The sequence below is a fragment of the Carcharhinus amblyrhynchos genome, chromosome 6, assembly GCF_965287045.1.
Source record: "Carcharhinus amblyrhynchos chromosome 6, sCarAmb.v2.hapA, whole genome shotgun sequence".
NCBI lineage: Eukaryota > Metazoa > Chordata > Chondrichthyes > Carcharhiniformes > Carcharhinidae > Carcharhinus > Carcharhinus amblyrhynchos.
In genome coordinates this window covers 8,816,362-8,831,604 of record NC_137329.1, presented here as the reverse complement: position 1 = coordinate 8,831,604, position 15,243 = coordinate 8,816,362, and positions in this window count along the sequence as shown.

Genomic DNA, 15,243 nt, shown 5'->3' with positions numbered 1-15,243 from the left:
AAGATCTGCCAATACTCAAGGTGAACTGGCTACATTTCAATAAATATAAGTTAGTTGTTTAAATCAGATCAAGAGTTTTGTGTGTTATGTTGATAATGCTCTTTACTAAGTTGCAAAGTATAGTAAAAAGTCTCACAACACCAGGTTAAAGTCCAACAGGTTTATTTGGAATCACGAGCTTTTGGAGCACTGCTCCTTCGTCAAGTGAGTGGAGAGGTAGGTTCACAAACACGGCATATATCGACAAAGACACAATTGCAAGATAATTATAGATTGGAATGCATTCTGATCTGTAATTATCATGCAATTGTGCCTTTGTCTATATATCATAGAATCCCTAAAGTGCAGAAAGAGGCCCTTCAGCCCATTGAGTCTGCACTAATCACAACCCACCCAAGCCCTACCCCCGTATCATACCCACTAATCCCTCTAACCTACATATCCCTGGACACTAAGGGGCAATTTCTTAGCATGGCCAATCAACCTAACCCGCACATCTTTGGACTGTGGGAGGAAACCGGAGCACCCGGAGGAAACTCACGCAGACACAAGGAGAATGCGCAAACTCCACACAGACAGTGACCCGAGCCAGGAATCGAACCCAGGACCCTGGTGCTGTGAAGCAGCAGTGCTAACCACTGTGCTATGGTGCCGCCTATATGCCGTGTTTGTGAACCTACCTCCTCACTCACCTGATGAAGGAGTGGCGCTCTAAAAGCTCGTGATTCCAAATAAACCTGGTGGATGTTAATGTGATGTTATGAGACTGCTTACTGTGCCCACCCCAATCCAACGCCAGCATCACAACATCATAGAAAACGAGAGGAACCGTGTTTGATAAAGCAAAGACTGGCATTCATTTCTTTTGTTGGTATCCCTGTGGGAATACATGAATCGAAAATAACCCAATTTACCCAAACAACCCTTGAATGAAGCAATAGCCATGCAAAATGTCACTTTTACTTTAACGAGGGTCAGAATCAATGTAAATTAATCACAAATTAACAGACGAATGGGGCAGGATTTTTTGGCCTTGCTCATTCCGAAACTGTAAAATCCCATCCGAGGTCAACAGACCTTCCCATTGCCTGGCCCCCTCCTACTTCGATTCTCATAGTGGGCGGGATGGTAAAATTCTACCCATGGAATTTCACTCAAAGAGCTGAATTTCACTTTAAATAGTTACAATGATGTGGCTCATAAAATTACCAAGCAGTCCCCATAAAAATGCCCTCTCACTTCTCCTAACCCTTGGGCTGGATCATGGCAGCATAGTGGCATAGTATCATAGAGCCCTACAGTGCAGAAAGAGGCCCTTCGAGTCCACACCGAACACAATCCCACCCAGACCCTACCCCCATATCCCTACATATTATACCCACTAATCCCTCTAACCTACGCATCCCTGGATACTAAGGGGCAATTTCTTAGCATGGCCAATCAACCTAACCCGCACATCTTTGAACTGTGGGAGGAAACCGGAGCAACCAGAGGAAACCCATGCAGACACAAGGAGAATGTGCAAACTCCACACAGACAGTGACCCAAGCCAGGAATCGAACCCAGGACGCTGGAGCTGTGAAGCAGCAGTGCTAAGCACTGTGCTACCGTGCTGCCCAAGTGGTTAGTACCGCTGCCTCACAGTGCCAGGGACTCAGGTTCGATCCCAGCTTGGGTACTGGCTGTGCGGAGCCTGAAAGCTCTTCCCAGCTCTGCATGGGTTTCCTCTGATCTCCTCCCACAGTCTAAAAGACGTGCTGGTTAGGTGGATTGGCTATGTTAAATTCTTCCTCAGTGTACCCAAACAGACACCAGAGTGTAGCGACTAGGGGATTTTCACAGTAACTTCATTGAAGTGTTAATGTAAGCCTACTTGTGGTACTAACAAATAAAAAAGATTGTGGAAGAGGCCATAAGTCAGTTTCCTACCAATGGGAAACTGCTCTTGATTAAGTGAGAGGCCAGAGGGGGCAGATGTAGGTTTCCAAACACCAGCAATAGGACATCAGGCTCATTAATGATCCAATTAACACCCATTTTCCCAGTTCAGTGGTTTCTCGGTGGTTTGGGGTGGCTATAGTAGGAATTCTCATTGACATTGGCAAAACCAGTGGATCCCCCCAACATCAAGCAGAGTGTTGCCTCCTGCCACTGAGAAAAATGCTTGAGGGGAGGCCAGAGAATCTCACCCCATGTTTGGTAACTTTATTGAGTTTCAGAGAATCATAGAATCCCCACACTGCAGAAGGAGGCCATTTGGCCCATCTGTACCAATCACAATCCCACCAAGGCTTTATTCCCATAACCCTTCACATTTACCCTACTAAACCCCCCTGACACTAGGATAAATTTAACATGGCCAATCCACCTAATCCACACATCTTTTGGACTGTGGGAGGAAACCTGAGCATCTGGCGGAAACCCATGCAGACACGGGGAGAATGTGCATACTCATCACAGACAGTGATCCGAGGCCAGAATTGAACCCAGGTCCCTGGTGCTGTGAGGCAGCAGTGCCAACCACTGTGCCTCCCTTGCCATGTAGTGCATTATTGTTAACTTTTTCTTGTTTAATAAGCATTTATCCTTTCATTAAAAGTTCATTGGTCTTCCTGTGACTATGTTCATCCACATATTTATACAAAAAATAAAGATTAGGCTCTATTAGAACCAAGTTCCTCTCTGGGATCCGACTTGTCCAGTCATCTGGGATTCTAAAACACCCGGCGGAAACCTACGTAGACATGGGGAGAATGTGCATACTCAACACAGACAGTGACTCGAGGCCAGAAGTGAACCCAGGTCCCTGGTGCTGTGAAACAGCAGTGCTAACCACTGTGCCACCCGAGAGGGTGGGTTACCACAGAGATAATAGAGTGGCTGGATAAAGGCAGTTCCGCTGATGTTGGACATACGGATTTCCAAAAGATATTTGATAAAATGTCACATATTAGGCTTATTGGCGAAACAAAATGGGATAAGGGGGATGTAACAACATGGACCCAGAACAGGGTAAGAAATAACAAACAATTGTGGTGAATATTTACATTTTGAACGTGAGCGAGGTGTGCAGTGGAATTCTCCAAGGTTCAGCACAAGGTTGATGCATGACAATCACGTGGACTTGGGAGACCAAGGCACAGATTTAAAATCAGCAAAGGACCCAAAGTTTGGAAGTGAAGTAAACAGCGAGGAAGATAGTAATTGATATGAAGAGAAGATAGGGGGCTGGAACGCATAGACGCATGGCAGACGAAATTCATTGCAGAAGGGAGTGAGATGCAACAGATCATTCGGAAGAATGGGAAGAGCAAAATGAATTCTGAATGGGTCAATTTCAAATGGATTAGAAGGAGGGAGAGACTGGGAGTGTTTGTGCACAAGTTACTGAATGTGACAGGGCAAGTTAACAAATCAGTTTCTCAAGCATGTTGGAGCCTGAATTCCATAAATCGAGGCATAAAGGACGCAAGCAGCGATATTACACTCCATAACACATTAGTTCTGCTCCAAGTGGGGCCCATTTCAGAACTCTGCTCTTTAAGAAGGACACGAAGCTTTTGGATAAGGTGTTGGAGAGGAGGCGATGGCTTCATGGTATTCTTGTTAGAGTATTAATCGAGAAACTCAGCCAATCCGGGTTCGAATCCCGCCATGGAAGATGGGGGAATTTGAATTCAATAAAAAAAATCTGGAATTGAGAATCTACTGATGACCACAAAACCGTTGTCAATTGTTGGAAAAACCCATCTGGTTCACAAATGTCCTTTAGGGAAGGAAATCTGCCGTGCTTATCTTGCCTGGCTGACCCCAGAGCCACAGCAAAGTGACTGACTGTCAACTGCCCTGTGAAATGGCCTAGCAAGCCATTCAATGTCAAGGGCAGCTAGGGATGGGTGATAAATACTGGCCCAAGCCAGCGGCATCCAAGTCCCACAAAGAAGAGATTTACTTGATTAATTCTAATGATAAAGGGTTATAGTTATGTGGATAGATCAGACAAGTTGGTGTTGTTTTCCTTGGCGCAGAAAAGACTCTGAGTAAATCTGTTAGAGGTGTTCAAAATCATGAGAATTTAGGCACTATAAGTAAAGAGAAATGGCTTCCATTGGCTGAAGGGTTAATAACCAGGGGGATACAAAGTTAATACCAGTGACTAAGTCCGAAGTAAAAATGCTCTTACGTGACGAGTGGTTCGAGTTTGAAACTCAAAGCCTGGTGATGTGGATATAGATTCCTTCAAAAAGGAATTGGTTAAATACACGAAGGAGAAAAGAAATTGCAGAGCTTATTGGGAGAGGGCAGAGGGAGCGGTTAAAGCAAGTTTACCCCTCAGAGGCGTCAGTGCAGACTCAATAAGCCAAAGAGCTTCTACGTGCGCTGCACAATTCGAAGATCAGCTCAATGCTAGCGAACCCCCTACAAGGATGAAGAGAAATAAATTGTGTGCGCAGCAGGACTGACTGCCACCAGCTAGTATCCCCAAATTTACCAAATCACTGGGCAATGCAGGAGGTAATTTGAAACAGTCACCAGTTTCCTGGATGTGCCTGACTCACATGCAAGGCGCTGGTAGAGCATGACGCAAAGATGTCTACAGCTATCAGAATCCCAATAGGTTGTCAGCGAAATCTTGTAGCCAGCCAAACACAGACTTAGTGAGTCAGTGCATCGACCTCACTGGGACAAGAAGTGTCACGTCTCAAGGTTCCTCAGTGGCACTTTCAGAATCAGTAAAAGTTCTTGCAGCCCTCCTTGTCCGGGCTGTGAGTCACCTCTACCTGATTTCGCAGATGCTTTGACACGTATGAATATGATGGGCAGGAAATTGCTTGCTAGTCCAGCAGGCAGGGACCAACTGATGGGCAACACGACAGCTCAGTGACTATCACTGTTTGCTGTGCAGATACATGGACCCAGGTCGGATCTCTGACTTGGGCCGGTGTCTGTCGAAGTTTGCACATTCTCCCCGTACTTGCGTGGGTTTTCCCCGGGTGCTCCGGTTTCCTCCCACACCCCAAAAACGTGCTTTTGGGCTTATTGCTGTTAACAAATTGTCCCTAAATTAGACCTCCCCAAATCTGGCGTAGAGAAAAGTCACAAGTAGAAGAAGGTAGATGTGACATTCACTGAATGTTAAAATGGCGGCGCAGGCTTGTTGGGCCGAAGGGCCTGTTTCCTGCGCGGTGTTGTTCTTTGTTCTTTGTTTGCATGCTCTCTGTAAAGTCACTAGCCTCCAGGATGGGAATTCTTCTCCCGTCAAAGCAATAAACATGTTGTCTGATGTCTATCTTATTTATCAGGGACAATGAGTTAAAACGCCACTTTCTGATTTGATTTATTATTGACATGTATTAACATATCATGAAAAATACTGTTTCTTGTGCACTATACAGACAAAGCATACTGTTCATAGAGAAAGAAAGGAGAGGGTGCAGAATGTAGTGTTACAGTCGTAGCGAGGGCGTGGAGAAAGGTCAACTTGTTGCAAGGTAGGTCCATTCAAAAGTTTGACAGCAGCAGGGAAGAAGTTGTTCTTGAGTCGGTTGGTGTGTGACCTCAAAATTTTTGTAATTTTTTCCTGATAGAAGAAGGTGGAAGGAAGTATGTCCAGGGTGTGTGGGGTCCTTATCCCTCTGTCAATGTCAAAAGCAGTCGCTTGCTCTGGTATTGTCATTGCTGCACAGTTAGTGCAAGGAAGCACTGCGCTGGCGAAAAAGCCTTGCAGTAATTTTAAGGCTTGCGTTGAGAGCATGGGGCGATCTTGTAAATCCTTAAATCATCGCGTCCAACTTGTGGTGTAAGTCATTGTGCCAACAGCAACTTGCAGCTGAAACTCCAACAGTGCACTCAACAGTCTTAATATTGAGAACAACATTGACCCTTCTCTTCATCAGCCATGACTTGTGGTATTCACTATTGGCAGTTGTATGAGATCACGGAACATATTGTCAAACGAGGGGCATGCACACGGTGGGTCATGCGTGGGCTGCTCTTGGAAGTTCCGGGAGTGGCCTAGTACTTCGTGTCGGTGTGTGTGCTTAATCCTGGACCGGTAGATGGGCGCCGCAACAGCTCAGTGACTAGCACTGCTCGCTGTGCAGATACATGGATTTGGGCCTGTGTCTGTGGGAGTTTGCGCATTCTCCCTGTGGTTGCGTGGGTTTCCTCCGGGCGCTCCGGTTTCCTCCCACACCCCAAAGATGTGCTCTTAGGCTGATTGGTGTACCAAATTGACACTATTCTCCCCTGAATCTGACTAAATTAGGGGTTCCACTCACATACACACAGGGCGGGGTAGGTGTAGGGTGATGCGGCGGTGCGGGCTCGTTGGGCCGAAGGGCCTGTTTCCCGTGCTGGGTTGTTCTTTGTTCTTTGTTTTGTTTTGTATATCTCATGTACTGTGTTGGTGCAACGAGAAGGGTAACATAACAACATAAGAACTAGGAGCAGGAGTAGGCCATCTGACCCCTTGAGCCTGCTCCATCATTCAATAAGATCATGGCTGATCTTTCTGTGGGCTCAGCTCCACTTACCTGCCTGCTCACCATAACCTTTAATTCCTTTACTGTTCAAAAATGTATCTATAAGAACATAAGAACATAAGAAATAGGAGCAGGAGTAGGCCATCTAGCCCTTCGAGCCTGCCCCGCCATTCAATAAGATCATGGCTGATCTGTCGTGGCTCAGTTCCACATTCCCGCCCTCTCCCCATAACCCTTAATCCCCTCTCTTAACAAAAACCCATCAACCCGCGTCTTAAAAATATTTAGCGAGGCAGCCTCCACCACTTCAACGGGCAGAGAATTCCAGAGATTCACCACCCTTTGAGTGAAGAAGTTCCTCCTCAACTCTGTTCTAAACCGCCCCCTTTATGTTGAGGCTGTAGCCCTAGTCCTACTATCCTTTCTGAGCGGGAAGAGTCTCTCCACCTCTATCCTATCCATCCCATTCATCATCTTATACGTCTCAATGAGATCTCCCCTCATTCTTCTAAACTCTAACAAGTACAAGCCTAATTTATTCAGCCTCTCCTCATAGCTCAACCCCCTCAACTCCGGTATCAGCCTAGTAAACCTCCTCTGCACTCCTTCCAAGGCCAAAATATCCTTGCGTAAGTGCGGTGACCAAAACTGCACACAGCACTCCAGCTGCGGCCAATGCCGTATACAGCTGCAGCAAGACCTCCCTACTTTTATATTCAATCCCCCTCGCTATGAAGGCCAGCATCCCATTCGCCTTCCTGACCACCTGCTGTACCTGCAAGCTGGGTTTTTGCGACTCATGCATAAGGACCCCGAGGTCCCTCTGCACCGTCGCCTGCTGCAGTTTTTCACCACGTAAGTAATAATCTTTCCTACCATTATTCCTACCAAAGTGGACCACCTCGCACTTGCCAACATTAAATTCCATTTGCCATTTCCTGGCCCATTCGCCCAGCCTATCTAGATCCTTCTGCAGACTCTCCACACCCTCCGCGCAATTTGCCGTTCCACCAATCTTGGTGTCATCAGCAAATTTCGACACCCTACACTCGGTTCCCTCCTCCAGATCATCTATATAAATGGTGAATAGCTGAGGCCCCAGCACCGACCCCTGGGGCACCCCACTAGTCACCAACCGCCAATCCGAATAGCACCCATTGACCCCCACTCTCCTCTGCTTGCCTTAAAAACATTCAATGAGGAAGCCTCAACTGCTTCACTGGACAGGGAATTCCACAGATCCAAACCCCTTTGTGCGAAGGAGTTCCTCCTCAACTTAGTCCTTAATCTGCTTCCCTTCATTTTGAGGCTATGCCCCCTAGTTCTAGTTTCACCCACCGGTGGAAACAATCTCCCTGCTTCTATCTTATCTATTCCCTTCATAATCTTATATGTTTCTATAAGATCTCCCCTCATTCTTCTGATTTCCAATGAGTATCGACCCAGTCTACTCCGTCTCGCCTCATAAGCCAACCCTCTCAACACTGGAATCAACCTAGTGAATCTCCTTGGATAAGACTGGTGAAATTGATGCCACAAAAGTCTTTGTGACTGATGTAAGTAAGAAGTAAAACATTTCCCTTTTAATTGATTTATTTTGCATTTGTAAGATGTTCGCAGTCGAGCACTGTTCAGGCTGGAATACTATGAAAGCATTTTAAGTTGGGATTGAACTCCAAGAGCTGGCAGTCCATACTGTGCCTAGCGCTGACTTTGACACTACACACTGCTGACATGTAAACCACATATAAGAATTTCTAAGGAAAACCGGCTGCCAGCTTGTTGAAGCAAACTGGTAAAGGTCAGCTACTTGCAAAGCTGCCTCTTGCCAACTGCCATTGCCTCAGGAATCATTGGAAATGTTTAATTATTGTAAACAAGCAACTATCATAGTGTCACCATCTGACTATATTCCAAAGATCGGATTATGGTACGATTTAATCTTCCAGGCTATTAAAACAAACCACTCTCTGCTTGTATTTATGTTCCATGCATGCCCCTGCCCCCCCCCCCCATCTTTTATGAACTAAATCCATCATCAGCAGCACTGTGGCACAGTGATAGGCACTGCTGCCTCGCGGCGCCAGAGAACCGGGTTTGATTCCTGACTTGGGTCACTGTCTGCATGGAGCCTGCATGTTCCCCCCATATCTGCACGGGTTTTATTATCTAAATGGTAAAACATTGCGGCATGCTGCTGTGCAGAGGGACCTGGGTGTCCTTGTGCAGGAATCTCAAGGAGTTGGTTTGCAGGTGCAGCAGGTAATGAAGAAGGCAAATGGAATTTTGTCCTTCATTGCGAGAGGGATGGAGTTCAAAAACAGCGAGGTTATGTTGCAGCTGTATAAGGTGCTGGTGAGGCCACACCTGGAGCACTGTGTACAGTTTTGGTCACCTTATTTGAGAAAGGATATCCTGGCACTGGAGGGGGTGCAGAGAAGATTCACTGGGTTAATTCCGGAGTTGAGAGGGTTGGCTTATGAGGAGAGACTGAATAGATTGGGGTTATACTCACTGGAATTCAGAAGAATGAGGGGAGATCTTATAGAAACATATAAGATTATAAAGGGAATAGAAAAGATGGAAGCAGGGAAGTTGTTTCCACTGGTGGGTGAACCTGGAACTAGGGGGCATAGCCTCAAAATAAGGGGAAGCGGATTTAGGATTGAGTTGAGGAGGAACTTCTTCATACAAAGGGCTGTGAATCTTTGGAATTCCCTGCCCAGTGAAGCAGTTGAGGCCACCTCATTGAATGTACTTAAGGCAAGGATAGATAAATTTTTGAATAGTAAAGGAATTAAGGGTTATGGTGAGCGGGCGGGTAAGTGGAGCTGAGTCCACAAAAAGATCAGACATAATCTTATTGAATGGTGGAGCAGCTCAAGGGGCCAGATATCTATTCCTTCTCCTAATTCTTTTGTTCTTATGTTTCCTCCGACTGCTCCAATTTCCTCCCCCAACCTGAAAGATGTGCTGGTTAAAAAGTAAAGTCTATTTATTAGTCATAAGTAGGCTTACATTAACAGTGCAATGAAGTTAGTGTGAAAATCCCCTAGTCTCCACACTCTAATGCTGTTCAGGTAGATTGAGGGTTAATTTAGATTGGCCATTGCACTTAACCAACACGTCTTTCAGACTGTGGGAGGAAACCGGAGCACCCAAAGGAAACACATTCAGGCACGGGGTGAATGTGCAAACTCCGCAAAGGCAGTGACCTAAGCCAGGAATCGAACCCAAGTCCCTGGTGTTGTGAGGCAGCAGTGCCAACCGCTGCGCCACTATGCTGCCTGACAGTGCATTGGCCACGCTAAATTTTCCCTCAGTGTACCCAAACAGGCACTGGAGTGTGGCGACTAGGGGATTTTCACAGTAACTTCATTGCAGTATTAATGTAAGCCTACTTGTGACTCTAATAAATAAATAAATTTAAAAATTGTGTTATTTTGTTCCAAAGTTAATGTAAACTGCAAACCAAACCAAGTATGATGGATCTTTTATCATCTTTTACTGTACTCACACGGATTCTATTTTTGTCTAGCTGATAGCTGTGGCCTTTTTTTCCTGATAGCATTACATTATCCCGAAGCTTCTCCAAGGAGAATGCAGGGTTAATCATTATGTTAATTAGACATTGATATGAATGATGAGGCAAGGTGTTTGTCCCATCATGGACCATGGCAACCAGATCTAACCCCTTTGAAGTTCCTTTCCAATTACAAGGAGGTCTTGAATGTAAATAATTGTGAAATAAAATGCTCTAAGGAAAACATAGCCCATCCACGCTCACCCTGAAACCGGAAAAGCCCGAGGTCAACAGACCATTCCATGGTCCATCCCTCGCCCACTCCGATTCCCATGGAGGGCAGAACGGGAAGGCTCCTCCCAAGTCAGAGTCACTTGTGGAGCAAGAGAATTCTCATCCATTTGGAAGACAGCACAAGTGAAGGATAACATTCCAAACCACTCCAAATTCCCGATTTCCTTCTTAACCTCTTCTTTTACACCCTGCAATGTTTAATTCCTGTCCTGAAATTCCTGTTTCCATATCTCATTAATCCATAGCAATGTAAGAACATAAGAAATAGGAGCAGGAGTCGGCCATCTAGCCCCTCGAGCCTGCCCCGCCATTCAATAGGATCATGGCTGATCTGAAGTAGATCAGTTCCACTTTCCCACCTGCTCCCCATATCCCTTAATTCCCTTATCGATCAGAAATCGATCTACCCGTGACTTATACATATTCAACGAGGTAGCCTTTATTCAACAAGGTAACCTCGATGAGGTTGACTTTCAACTGCCCTCTGAAATGGCCTAGCAAATCACTTAGCTCAAGGGCAACTAGGGATGGGTAGTAAATGCTGATGTGGAGATGCTGGTGTTGGACTGGGGTAAACACAGTAAGAAGTCTCACAACACCAGGTTAAAGTCCAACAGGTTTATTTGGTAGCAAAAGCCACTAGCTAGAAAGCGAGTGGCTTTTGCTACCAAATAAACCTGTTGGACTTTAACCTGGTGTTGTGAGACTAGTAAATGCTGGCCAACCAGTGGCATCCACATCCAGAGCAGGAAAGTGGAACTGATCCACTTCAGATCAGCCATGATTTTATTGAATGGCGGGGCAGGCTCGGAGGGCTAGATGGCCTACTCCTGCTCCTATTTCTTATGTTCTTACTTATGTTCTTATCCCACAAATGAATAAAAAAACTGACCTTGAAGTAATTTTAAGTCCTGCATTTGCATCTAAAACAGTCAGAGTTAGTTCACGAGCATGTTCGTGGACTGAAATTACTAACCAGAAGTTATATTAGTGCCTGAATGGGATTCCCATCACCGCTTAGAAAGGAAAATAGAACTAGAGGGCAGAGTCTCAAAATAAGAGGTGGGGGGGGCACTTTAGAACGGAGTTGAGGAGGAACTTCTTCACTCAAAGGGTGGTGAATCTCTGGAATTCTCTACCCATTGAAGTGGTGGAGGCTACCTCGTTGAACATATTTAAGTCACGGGTAGATAGATTTCTGATAGACAAGGGAATTAAGGGTTATGGGGAGAAAGCGGGAAAGTGGAACTGATCCACTCCACATCAGCCATGATCTTATTGAATGGCGGGGCAGGCTCAAAGGGCTAGATGGCCTACTCCTGCTCCTATTTCTTATGTTCTTATGTTCCCTCAGTTTTCTCCCACAGTCTGAAAGACGTGCTGATTAGGTGAATTGGCCATGCTAAATTCTCCCTCGGTGTACCCGAACAGAGTGTGGCGACTAAGAGATTTACACAGTAACTGCATTGCTGTGTTAACCTAACCCTATTTGTAACGCAAACAAAATAAGATGAAACCTAAACATTAAAGAAGGTAAATATCCATTTAATTAAGGTGCTGATTATTCCTAGCTGTTCTTGCAATGATGTGCCAGATGGACCCATGAACTGGTGAGTGAGAAGCTGGCACAAGCTGATCTCTCAAGTGCATCCTAAATTACCAGAAGGGCCCTCATTAGAGTAATTTAATTGTCTCCATGCTTAATTTAATCGGGCGCAATATTTTGGCAGGCAAGAGCATCTTGAACTCAAATCAGGAAGCGATTGATAGAGTACTATTTAAACTGAATATCGCCTTTGTAATTGCTGCATATAGCAAGCAAAAGGGATACAGCGTGTTGTGAAACAGGCATTGTCTGCAAAGGCTTTTGTGTGCTGCCTTATCTAAAATTAAATTGCCAGATTACTGAAGGACAATTCTTGTGATTGTGGGAGAACCGATTGTAGATTGTGGATTCCCCTTTCTGCAGATAATTGATTAATTGTCCCGCTTGTTTTCTAATTGCGTGCGGTCGGCTTTGTAATTATGCTTCAATACGCAGGAAATGGAAACGTCAAGTGGGCTGTTTTGAAGATCTTGTGGGTTTCGTTCACAACAGGGATGCAGGCGAGGCATTGAGATGATCACTGAGAGTCGCAACTGCTTCCCACAACGGGAAATAAAAAGCAGTGCAGCGACCACACAGCAGCGATCTAAACATCTGCATTGTCACCAGAACAAAAAAAATCATTAGCTCCCTGTCCCTGTCAACCTGAATTCATTACCTCACTCCAAGCTGGAGCCCAATGAGCTGGGTCAAAAGCCAACAGCACCCCCCCCTCTTCCTTCCCCCAAACCCCAAACACCGCCCCCACTCCTGTTTACAGTGTAGCACAAACAACTTCTGTGTAAGATTTGGTGTAAACATACTTAGGAAACAATAGTAACAGATCAGCGTGACCTGAGATCACACTGATTCTATCATATGGTGCATCCCCATCCTGAGGTTCCCACAGTATGGGTTTGGCTCAGTTGACTGGTGATTATATTAACTCTTTACTTTCTATAGACAGCTCATGGAAATATTAACCATCTCGCTGGCAAAGCCTTCTGGTCAGGATTGGTTATTGAAGAGGTCCATTGAGCTCCGTTTTAATCTCATCAAGTCCTCATTTACTTTTTGATTTATTCTTGTCACATGTATTAACATGGAAGATAAGGGCTGAAGGAGGCCATTTAGCCCTTCGAGCCTGTTCCGCCATTCATCACAATCATGACTGATCGTCCAAATCAATAGCCTAATCCGGCTTCCTCCCCGTAACCTTTGATCCCATTCAGCTCAAGTTTCATATCCAGCTGCCTCTTGAATACATAGAATCATAGAATCCCTGCAAGTGCAGATGGAGGCCATTCAGCCCATCAAGTCTGCACCAACCACAATCCCACCCAGGCCCTATCTCCATAACCCCACGTGTATCCCTCTGCTAATCCCCCTGGCACTAGGGCCAATTTGGCATGGCCAATCAACCTCCCCCACACATCATTGGACTTCAATGCTTTGGCATCAACTACTTCCTGTGGCAATAAATTCTACAGGTTCACCACTCTTTGGGTGAAGAAATGTCTCTTCATCTCTTTCCTAAATAGTCAACCCAAATCCTCAGACTGTGACCCCTGTATTAGTATGCAGTGAAAAGTATTGTTTCTTGTGCGCTATATGGAAAAAACATGCCGTTCATAGAGGAGGAAAGGAGAGAGTGCAGAATGTAGTGTTACAGTCATAGCTAGGGCGTAGAGAGAGATCAACTTAGTGCAAGGTAGGTCCATTCAAAAGTCCGCTGGCAGCAGGGAAGAAGCTGTGCTTGAGCCTACACAGGTATCTCCTCTATTAGCTTTACAATGTCTTTGCTGCGTATTGAATAAGTGGTAAAGGGGAAGCACTCTGAAAGCTCGTGCTACCAAATAAACCTTTAATCTAGTGTTGGGAGACTACTCACTGAATCTCACACCAGGAATCGAATCTGGGACCTTTCTAGGAAACTGTAATTTTCTGATAGCCTACAGATTGAGAAGTTCCAATATAGCAAAACCAGGCTAGTGAGCTGTGGCCTGGAATATTACTTGAGCCATTTAGAATGGGTTTTTGAGGCAGTTTTGGGTGGGAGTTTCTGAAAAATGAAACAGAAAGGCAGAGGATGGTTTGACTGTCATCTCTCCATCACCACGCCATCTTTTCAGTCATGGGGAAAGGGACAGAAAACCTGCTCACCAGAAGTTCCTTTCAACCACTGAAGTTTTACCAGGATGTTGCCTGATATGGTGGGAAGGTCTTATGAGGAAAGGCTGAGGGACTTGAGGTTGTTTTCGTTAGAGAGAAGAAGGTTAAGAGGTGACTTAATTGAGGCGTACAAGATGATCAGAGGATTAGATAGGGTGGACAGTGAGAGCCGTTTTCCTCGGATGGTGATGGCTAACATGAGGGGACATAGCTTTAAATTGAGGGGTGATAAATATAGGACGGATGTCAGAGGTAGGTTCTTTACTCAGAGGGTAGTAAGGGCGTGGAATGCCCTGCCTGCAGCAGTTGTGGACTCGCCAACTTTAAGGGCATTCAAATGGTCATTGGATAGACATATGGATAATATTGGACTAGTTTAGGTTAGAGGGTCATTAGATTGGTTCCACTGGTCGGCGCAACATCGAGGGCCGAAGGGCCTGTACTGCGCTGTAATGTTCTATGTTCTATGTTAAAGGCCTCTGTCGGGCTCCATTTTTAACGTATGTTGAGTGGGGCTCTACTCCTCGTGGGGAAACTACCAGTTAGATCCTGGCAACTCCTGCTGGGCTTCAGTCTGGATCCCCTCCACCCAGGCACTGTTTGGCCCACAGCAGGGTCCTCCCAATGGCAATGTTTATTCCAAAGGCAATGATGCTTCTGGCGTTCCTCATCCGCACCCCCCCATCCCTCCCCTTCCTTCCAGGATCTAACTATATAACCCTTGCATCTCTAGATCCCCCTATGGGCACATGGTGGCACAGTGGTTAGCACTGCTGCTCACAGCGCCAGGGACCTGGGTTCAATTCCCAGCTTGGTTTACTGTCTACGCACCTTCTTGCTGTGTCTGCATGGGTTTCCTCCCACAGTCCGTAAAATGTGCTGGTTAGGTGCGTTGGCCATGCTAAATTCTCCCTCAGTGTACCTGAACATGCGCCGGAGGGTGGATTTTCACAGTAACTTCATTACACAGTTGCCTTCCCTGCTTGCGAGGGTGCATATCTCTCCCTTCAGCAAGTGGGCCACTGGCGCTGCTGAGCTGCCAGCCCTCTGATTGACTGGCAGCTCTGGGTGACATGCAACCATTCTTAAAATGGATGACTGCCCGTGTGCAGTGGCCTGGGCTACCACTGACTGCTGAATGAGGTCCCAACTAACATCCTCCCCCACCACATCCGCTTTCGGAC